General features: G+C 40.6%; 1 long non-coding RNA gene across 1 annotated transcript; it reads left to right on the plus strand.

Annotated features, from left to right (window-relative positions):
* The first annotated feature begins 572 nt into the window (after positions 1 to 572).
* LOC310758232 lies at positions 573 to 5,878 on the plus strand. The gene is made up of 3 exons (XR_014545657.1): positions 573 to 711; positions 3,289 to 3,477; positions 5,010 to 5,878. It is a non-coding gene; the product is annotated as an uncharacterized lncRNA (long non-coding RNA).
* The last annotated feature ends 3,330 nt before the right edge of the window (positions 5,879 to 9,208 follow it).

Here is a 9,208-nt window from a genome sequence, read left to right on the forward strand (position 1 = left end):
GTGGGTATGTTTTCATTTGGTATATTTTTGCTATGGATTTCTTTTGCAGGTGAACTTTACTCATGTATTGGAAGATAACCTGCCATGTCAGGAGTGGGGACCCCTTGTCATCTCAAGGGTCACCTATGTTCTGTGCCATCTTTTGAGGACCACATGCCAGTGGTGGGTGGGGCTGGAAGCAGAAGTAGGTGGGCCGGGCCGATGCTCTTTTAAAAATAATAGTTGCTTTGAAATCGTTGTCATTTTTACATGTAATTTTTTTTTAAGGCAAATTGGCTCCCAAAAGGCAGAATGTGTGTGTGTGTGTGTGTGTGTGTGTGTGTATACGTATATATGTATATAATTAAGCACAAAGAAGTGGAACGATGCAGGGTATAAAACCAGCGGAAGCAGCATAAGGGCTACCCCTGGGACCTTTAACTAAATTTAGACCTCATTTACATCTGTGCATCCCTGATTGAACTGCTGCCTTAGTCCTAAGAGAAGAACTCATTGCCCTGCATTCAAATTTGCATTGGGTAATTATAAGACAGGGTGATTCACTGAGCAAGTCACAGCAATGCCAGGTTAGAATTTGCATTTCAAACACACTGCAGATGATTCACTGCCATTGTGCTATATGAAAACTGACAGCAGGCTCAGGAGGAATTGAACCACATCGTATGGAAAACAAACTCCAGCCACTGCAGAGAACAGAGGCCTTTAGGCAGGGTAAGAGAATTTGATTGGTAGAACTCTGCCCAGAAAGGGGATTTCCAGACTGTCCCTATCTTCAGGTGAGATTCAGTCACACGCCAGCATATTCAGGTGGTGAAATTATCATTGATCAGGAGCTCTTGTACCACAAACCCCACTTCCCCAAAATATCAGACATTTTGTGATACAGAAAGTGATGAGAGAATGGAAAGTGTGGGGTAATACTTAGGTTTGATGCAAGGTCATCTACTCACCACCCTCTGCCACAAACAAATCAGAATTAACGCTCAATAAACAGCACCCACAGCCTAGCCTCTGCTTAACTGAAGCCATGCCCTTCTCGATTTTCACAACTGGCTGGCTTACAAAGTAGACTTTCCTGAAGGACAGTTACAACATTGCTCTGTTGCCAAGGAAGAGTAGGAGGACAGGAGAAGAAACTACAGTTGTACCTCTGGTTACAAACTTAATTTGTTCCGGAGGTCCGTTCTTAAGCTGAAACCGTTCTTAACCTGAGGTACCACTTTAGCTAATGGGGCCTCCCGCCGCCATGCCGCCGCACAATTTCTGTTCTCATCCTGAGGTAAAGTTCTTAACCCGAGGTACTACTTCCGGGTTAACGGAGTCTGTAACCTGAAGTGTTTGTAACCGAGGTGCTTGTAACCTGAGATACCACTGTACAAGGGAGGCATGCATTTAATTATTGTGGGCAGAAAAGGCATTTGGGAATAGGGGTACAATTTGGAATGGGAATCAGTGGAAAGGGAGTAGGGTTTAGCATTCCAATATTGTTTTTCCAGTTATGATTACTTCTCTATAAGTGGCTTTGACTCTTTGGAAAACATTTGGGGTAACACTGGCCTTTATTCCAAGATCACCTCATCCCTGGATTTTCTTTCCGATGTGCTTACATGATGCAGAAGTAAGCTGAAAGCAAGGAAAAGGAACTCAAGAACTATTTGGGACTTTACTCCTCTCTGGTTTTTATCGTGTCAGTGTAAACAACAGCACAGTCATTATCCTGGGTGGGTGGAGTTCAAAATCCATGGAAAACAAGAAGGGTGTTGTGAATAGGCAATTTGTCATCTGAGATTCCATGAATGCAGATATGGTACTGGGGAAAACTCTGGTGCTTGGTATGAATCTTTGTGCATTAGAATATTTCTACCCCTCATGATTGTGGAGGTGTCATTGCCGTATCCAAGTAAGGCTGTGCTCACACCATACATCTAAAGCACATTCATTTCCCTCCCTAAGAATCATAGGAGCTATAATTAAGGTCACCAGGAATTGTAGCTCTGTGAGGGGTAAACTATAGTTCCCAGGATTCTCTGATGTGTGTGTGTGTGCTTTAAATGTACGGTGTGTGTACACAGCTTAAGAGTTTCAGGGTGTACCAAGGAAAAGTCCATTCATAAGAGCTTCTGCAACCAACTCATTGCAAGTGCTGCCATTTAATTTTATTTTAAAAAAGAGAAACACATTTTTACAAAAGCTCTGAATTGAGGGGGGAAAGCCCATAAAAGGTTTCATAGCTTGAGGCAGGCAGCCTGCAGCTCATTCCTTCCTGCTTACCTCCAGTTACACATCACCTTTCTATATGGTCTTGGTGCCCTTGGTTTATTCAGTCTCTTTAACTTCCGCAACCATAATGTTCCCTGCCAAAAAGAAACACATTTTGAGTTTTGCAGGTTTTGAATTTCAAAGATGTGAGTTTCATAAGAAGGCATTTCACAGTCCTCTAGTTCAGATTTTGTCCAGCTTGATTTGACATGCACGTGGAAAGTTTGACATCTGACAATTTCATATGCATAAAATTAGTGTAATCTTAGAAGTGTTTTCTTTATTTTGTTTCAGCATTAGTTCAGTTTGAGTGGCATGATGCATAAATAATATAAGATAAATGCAATCATGTAGTACTGTTCTTTTTTTGTTCATTTGTTTCCAATATATTTTTTAATCTCCAAGGCTTAAAAAGGATCTGCTTATAATGGTGCAGTCTCACAGACTGATCAGTTTGTTTATTAATACCATACAGATGTAAGTTCTAAAGAGGAGTACTGTGTAACACTCCTTTTATGTTGGATAATCACTGAACTATATTAAGTAAAGACTTCTTATGACAATGGGGGACACAACTGCTACATAGCTGGAAGCAATAATTGGAGACAAGTTCCTTATTTCAATCTAACAGTGGTCTCCTAATGTGGTAGTCTGGATACTTGAGAGACCTACTGGAACCTTAATTTTATGAACATAGAACCAACAAATTATTTCTTGTCTTCAAAAGCTTTTGATGTCAATCAACAGCTGGATGATTTATACCATCTGACTCGTGACATTATATCTATATATATATATATATATATATATATATATATATATATGGTATTCAAGTTTTAAATTTGGCTATCAAAACCATTCATCAAAATTTACATTTTTTCTTTTTTTAAAAAAACAAAACATCAGCTGTGTTTTGCTTGGTCTAAAAACAGTCTCAATCTGTGGAATATTCTCGGCAAATAGTCATGTCTACCAAGAAAATGAGAGGGCAGAATTACATGTACCCTTGTTGTCTCACATTTCTTTCAGCACCAAAGACAAGCAGATATCTGGAATACCTGACATAGCTGCAAGCCAAGTGAGACTAGCACAGCATGATGGGGGAAATGACCTCCTTAGGACCCAGCTACCAACACCTGCATGAGGAATCCCTACAGTCATCAGAAAATGGAGGGTGGTTGTGCCAGACTGGAGTTAGCCTGCTGAGATATGCATACGGTATGTTCTCTGAAGCTGGAATGACATGCCTTCTCCCCTGGCAAGCCATTTGTCACATGAAGGTCTAGAGGCAGTACCAAAGAAAATAAGCAAATGTGTTGAGAAATAGAGAAATATGAAAGAGGAGTTCCCTGACCTTACCTGGATCTCCTAATTTTTCAACAGGTGCACCAAAAAGTAAAATGCAAGATTGTCACCCAATCCTAAAGCATAGTACAGTGGTACCTCTGGTTATGAACTTAATTCGTTCTGGAGGTCCGTTCTTAAGCTGAAACCATTCTTATCCTGAGGCACGCTTTCGCTAATGGGGCCTCTGGCGTGTGATTTCCGTTCACATCCTGGGGCAAAGTTCGCAATCAGGAGCAGCTACTTCCAGGTTAGCGGAGCTCGTAACCTGAAGCATTCGTAACCAGAGGTACCACTGTAAAGTTCTATAATAACACTAAAATTTGGACAAGTTTTGTCATCTCTTTTAAAGTTATTGTAAGCCACCCTGCATGATGAAAATATTTTATTTTTAAAAAAAACCCATAATAAATCAAACACCACACTTGCCTTTACCATTTTGGAAAGTGTTATATAGACATAAAAAATCAAAAATCATCCTCTCTAGTACCACACAGGTGTACTTATGTGAAACACTTTTTAAAAGACCATGGAGAGCCCATGTGAGACTATCCCTTCCCTTTCTACAATGCCTAGTGTCTCAAAAACCTCTGCTTTTCTCTGAGTTTTTAGTTCTTTGAACAATGTGTGCTCTCCTGCTTCAACTGGCAGTCCAATCTTATGCATGTTTTCTCACTGTGCTCAGTGACATTTACAGCACAGTCCCAACCATGTCTACTCAGAAGTAAGTCCTACTGAATTCAGCGGGGCTTACTCCTATTTAGATGGAGTTAGGACTGCAGCTTTACTCATTGTGTAGACCTATGTGTTTAGGATTGCAGACTCACTATGAGATGAGTGTGGGTGTTAGTCTGTGCACACAATGTACATTTAAAGCACATTTTAAGCACATTACTTCCCCTGCAAAATCCTGGGGCTATAGCTTACCCCTCAGAGAAGTGAAATTTTCAGCATGCTTATCAAACTACAGTTCCCAGGATTCGTGAGGGGAAATAATCTGCTTTAAATCTATGGTATGCACGCAGCCTTAGCATAAAAGCTACTGATGCTACTAAGGTATTCCTAGCTGGCTCCATAAGGAAAGGAAAAACTTTGCTATTTTCTATTAAATTCCTAGGAAAAGTTGGTTTTGAGATGGATGTATCTCTCTCACATGGCAGGTTGCAGGTTTGCCAAATGCATCCTATTGCTTTCACCTCTTTCCATGCTTTCCATCCCCCATATATTTCTCTGCAAAGCAGTTCAAGAGGGGACAGTTGATGGACAGACAGTCAGACAATCAACACTCACCGCTGTACAAGTTGTGGCAAAAGAAAGAATAATCAATAAATTGTTTTATATTTAGTTCCTGTACGTTATAAGAACAGAATGTAAATGTGTTCCATTTCATGTTCCCACTCCTGCAGTAGCTCCAATAATGGATTCATGACTATTCCAGCAGGAAGCAGTGAACTGCTTATGAAAAACACCGTCGATGTTGGGACACGTCAATGCAAGAGCAAGATGGAGCACGCATGCTGTGAATTTTGCTTTGCCAGCTGTGACTTACAGCATGTCCAGATGGATGTAGCCAGCCTGATTATTAACACATATACTCGGGGCTTACTGTAAAAAGCTGTTGTTCCCATGGAAGATTGCTTGGAACACATGAACAGAAGTGTTGAGACTGTGAGAATCATTTGATCAGCGCAGAGACAGGCAGGGAGGGTGAGCTTGGGTAAAGTGGTATCATATGTCAGCAGAACGTCTATGCATTACGTAAGAATGGGATTGCATATAGACGTTTGAGCTAAGCACCCCCAAGCACTTAAAGCAAGTTTGCACTAATGACATATTCAGACACTGGCTCACCAGACCGCCCAGCTTTATATATTCAATGTCTGTAGAATATTGGACAAGCATATTAACCAGATGGGTTTTTCTTTCTTTCTTGAAACGTGTTCTATTTAGAGAACACATTGTGGGGATTATAGAGGCAATGTGCTGCATGATAAAAATAAGTTGCTTCTTTTATTTTCTGATGGTTTAGCCAGAGCAGTTTTAACAGATGACCTCCACTCTAGCTCTTGTTTCCCCATTATGTTCCTTCTGAACAGTTTAATTGCTGTGTTTCTGCCATCCTCCTCTCCTTCTCCAAAAATGCTGAAAACATTTTCTACAGTTGCATTGCAGCCCTTTACAGTATGAACTGACTGGTGCAACTGTACTGCCTGGTTGGGTCAGTAGCATGTAACATTGCTTTTCTGAATTATTTGCCCCATGCCATTAACTTCAACATCCCCCATCTTCTTGCTCTTTCATAAAACTGGCAATAAACTGAAATTGGCAGGTCTTGGTGGTTCACTGTGCACCTACACTTCTGAAAAAATACATGTACACTCACAGCAGACCTCAGGTTTCCAGAATTTATGGTGGACTGGGATGTCCAACTGAGGGGTAAGGACAACACATGGCACAAATACGTCCCAGCTAGCACCATCCACTACTGCGGATGGGAAACAATGAAATAGGGTTTGGAGGCATAAAACTGAAAGTGCAGACACATAATCAGTAACCCGCCACAGCCTGTCCATCTATATTACTACCACTGATGCTGAGGGGCAGCAGATTTTCAGTGTTTCAAGCACCAGTCCTTATTGCAGATATTCATATTGTGCAGCTTGAAGCAACTGGATGCATTAAAACTGACTCCTTTTGCAATGAAACACTGTCCAGACCCATTAGATTGTTGAAAACTTTACTTGCGGAACTTTCTTCAAAACGGAACAAAAACATCAAAGATACATCCAAATAATTCCATACAATACTGTGTACAAGTCCAGCACAGGTTCACCTTCTTAGAAATAAAAGGTTATTCCAAATAGACCTGCAAGCAAAGGTTTCTCACCTTACAGCCTCCATTTTGCCTGGGGCACATCTTTACTCCCACAGAGCCTGAGAACAAAAGACTCGGCCACCACCTTTCCAAGATGGCAAATTTGCAATTTAACAGCTCTCATATGATGCAAGGTTAATCACTCACGTGTTAGCTACTAGAGAACAACAGTTTATTATCAACCCATCAAGGAGCTCAGAGAGTTCTAAGTATACTCCAGCGGAATTTCCCTGTTAAGCGTTTTCAGCAATATATACAGGCACTCTCCATTTCAGTGCCAATTAAACAATTATACTTAACAGTCTTTCACAGCCTTATCTCTAGATACCAAGAACTGAACCTTCCATCTTTTGCATGCAAAGCACGTGCTATTGAACTGCATCTCCTCTTTTAACCTACTCTTTTGGCTGCCTCTTCTGCCCTGAGCTCACCTTTTTGGCTACTGCCTTCCTCCCTGCTCAGGCAGTCTAGATTGTGTGTGCATGTAAAAGGCAGTGGAACGGTTCATATATCATGGATGGGTAGATGAGACATTAAGGCAAACCTTGGTTTAGCTGCTATGCTATGCTGTCTTAAAAAAACCATGGAGGAGCAAAATGGCTCCAATCTCCTCCTTGAAAGTCAGCTTATTTGCACATTCACACTAAACCATGGCTTGGCATGCTGTGCAAATGCAGCCAAATTCACTTTTCAGTTTATTCCACTTTCCTCGCCAAAGTTGGTGAGAACAAAAGCTGGGCTTCTTTCTTTTTAATTCTTGAAGTTTATCGCCTGTTCTTCCCCGGAGACCTCAGCAAGCAGTAATGCTCCCAAATCCAGAGACAATAACAGAAATAGAATTTTTAGAATTTGTACATTAGAATGAGATAATACACAATTGCTACAAAGCTCCTTTGGAAGCATCTGTAATCTCATCTTGAATTGCTCCTGCTTGCTTATCCTTGCCTCTGAACTTAGGGATTCTAGCCAAATCAAAAGAGTTCAGCTATAAGAACGAAAAATTCACGTTCAACTATATAATCTAAAGTGGCTGGTGCTCAGTTGTGACTGCTGATCAAAACTAGTTTCCCCAACCTACAGCTGTAACTACTGTGGGGCAATAAACAACACCAATGAAAAGTCACTACTGCAAATTATAGTCCAACCATGTGCATGTGTACCCAGAAGTAAGTCCCCTTGAGTTTGACAGTGCAACTATGTAGTGTGCTCTTTATTCTATTTCTTTGCACCATTTCCACAAAAATCAATGAAATAAACAAATACACTACAATTACAATTACAGTACCCAGCACTGTCTGTACCTACAGCATGAAAGCACACAGAATCAGCACAAAACTTTAGCAAAACAGCATGAAAGCGTAATAGCATAACTATTGGCTATAGCCTTGACTATCAGAATGGTTTGGGATGAATAACAACTCTTGAACTGCTACAAGATGATGCTTGCATTGTACATGATCACAAGTACTAGACAGGGAGAAAGCCAAACACAGTTACTCTGTGACATCAAGTCATATCAACAATAACTAGTAGTTAGGCTATGCCTGCACCACCAGTTACTGCTATGGCACATAGCAGGAAGCAGGAAGAGAGCTTGGTGTGTGGACTGCAGGAAGTGAGGTGTGGGTGGGTAGAACCTATGTTGACATTGTTCAAGAGCTTGTGCAGAATACAGTGACACAACAGCCTTACACTGGAATTTGAATGCCCTAGTTATTGCACTGGTGTAGACTGATACCCAATTGATCCATAATCTGGTGCAGGTTGCACAGATTGGCTGATCACCACCAGGCAGTCAACAGCCAGCTGATCCACAGATTCTTACAGAGCACTGTATACCATGATCCTGAAAGCATTCTATTTATTTCTATGTAAAAGGATTTAGGATTTGGACTTTTACCTATTTATTTTGCTAAGAGCTATATGCAAAGGTTACCACCAGTAGCTTCAGAATTACCACTGGTGGAGCCAAAAATTATCTAAATTGTGAAAGAAAGCTAAGATCTTTCAGAGGAATTCAACGTTGCACTAAGGCTTTTGTTCTGTCACAGCAAGCATTTGGGCTTGCCAGAAAGAAGGATCCCGGTCTCTGTTCCGGGAGTTCTGTTAACTCACACTGGAGGCAATTTGGAGAGGGGGTATAAAGGGGGAGGAAGGAAGGAAAAGACCCATTGCAGAAGGTTTCTGCTAACAGGACTCATTAGCTGAATTCCGCCCCTTATGTTTGCAAGACTAATTTTCTTTTTCTGGCCTCTAAAATTTACCCAGAAACCTTCTACATTATATGCACCATGAAACGACATCTCGTACTGTATTCACTTGCTCCAAATATTTATTTTGATTTATTACTTTAAATCTATGAAAAAAGATTGAACAATAGTACTTTGATTTAAAATGTTTAGAAAACAGAAATATCTATATTGACCAAAAAAAACACCAAAACCCTTGCATGTATTAATCAAGACAGTTTGCCAAATCCCCACTTCCATGGCAGTTCAAAAGAGACAGTTTGTCTAACAGATCTCAAACACTGGGGAATAATGTAATATCTTTCCACAGAATCCCTTTCAATTATCACCTTTAGACTCTTCCCCTGTGACTCCCATGGTAAATACCTAAGAGCCAGTTACATAAAGGTTCTCTGATTAAAATTAGTCTTGCTAAGTGCTGAAGATGTTAGCTCTTATTTTGCCATGACTGATAAATTTAATTAGTTGTTTCAACCACGAG

Source organism: Podarcis filfolensis (genome assembly GCF_964270895.1).
Source record: "Podarcis filfolensis genome assembly, chromosome: 3".
Taxonomy (NCBI): Eukaryota; Metazoa; Chordata; class Lepidosauria; order Squamata; family Lacertidae; genus Podarcis; species Podarcis filfolensis.